Here is a 1353-nt window from a genome sequence, read left to right on the forward strand (position 1 = left end):
AAAAAATAAAAATAAATAAATAAATAAAAAATAAAACTAATGTTCCATGGGCTTACTTTGGTGAATTCTACTATGAATGATTACTAAGAAAACATTATGGACCTATTTGACTCATTTCATAGATGCAAGTATCCTAAACAATATATATACAAATTGAATCATTATATAAAAATGATAATATGCTATGACCAAGATGAGCTTATGCTATGACAATATATAAATTTGTTTCTTCACATTGACATTAAAAGGAAAAGAATGTATAATCATTTTAATAGTTGTAGTATTAGCACTTGCTTATACCCATTCATGATTTTTTAAAAAAAAACCTCATTAAAGTAAGAGTAGAATAATATTTTAAATTCTGCCAAAACTTTTCAAACACCCTAGATCAAACATTATTCTGAACAGAGAAACATCTTAAATAGTCTTTTAAAAATAATTATAGAGGTCTCTACTATTAATACTTTTACTAATTGTATTAAAGGTCTCAGCAGTACAATAGGAGAAGAAGAAGACATGAGACACATAAGAATTTGAAAGTAGAAATTACATCTCACATTATTTGCATGAAATGTTTGTTGACATGAAAAACAAAAAATTCACAGACAAGTTATTAGATTTAACAAAGTTTATTAAGGTGGTTAGTTATAAGATTGACACTCAAAGGTCATTTGCTTACTCATACAACAGTGCAAATACCTAGAAAATATAATTAAAGAAAAAGATACCATATACAATAACACCATGGAACATCAAGTGCCTAGGAATAAATCTAGTAGAAGATATGCATGACCTCAATGGGAAAAATTATAAAATTGTATTAAAAGATATTAAAGAAGACATAAATAAATAAAGAGATTTTCATGATTAGGAAGAGTTAACATTATAAATAATCTAATTTTCCCCAATTAGCCTGCAGATTTCATGCAACCAAGTTTCCAACAGAGCTTTACTTGAAAATTAATAAGATGGTACTGCGATATACATGCAAGTGAAATAAGCCAGGAATAGTCAGGACCCTTTTGAAGAAGTAAGCAGGAAGGGAAGATTATCTGTACCCAAAATCCAGACATATGAAATGATGGAATTTAAGACAGGAAAGTAATGACATAGCAGGAGAAAGATTAAACTAAGAAATTTGACAGAAGCACAGAAAAAGAACTCAGTAAGTAATATACTTTGATCCACAACAAAAGAGAACTAGGTGTACTATCCAATAATAGAACTGGGGGAAAAGGTTAGCCATTTGGAAAATAATGAAGTTGGATTTCATATACCACATTACATTAAAAAATAAATTCCTGTTAGATTAAAGTTTTTAAAGTTTTCCAAAGTTTTAAAATTTTAGAAAAT

This window comes from Galeopterus variegatus, unplaced genomic scaffold, assembly GCF_000696425.1.
Source record: "Galeopterus variegatus unplaced genomic scaffold, G_variegatus-3.0.2 Scaffold3616, whole genome shotgun sequence".
NCBI classification, from domain to species: Eukaryota; Metazoa; Chordata; class Mammalia; order Dermoptera; family Cynocephalidae; genus Galeopterus; species Galeopterus variegatus.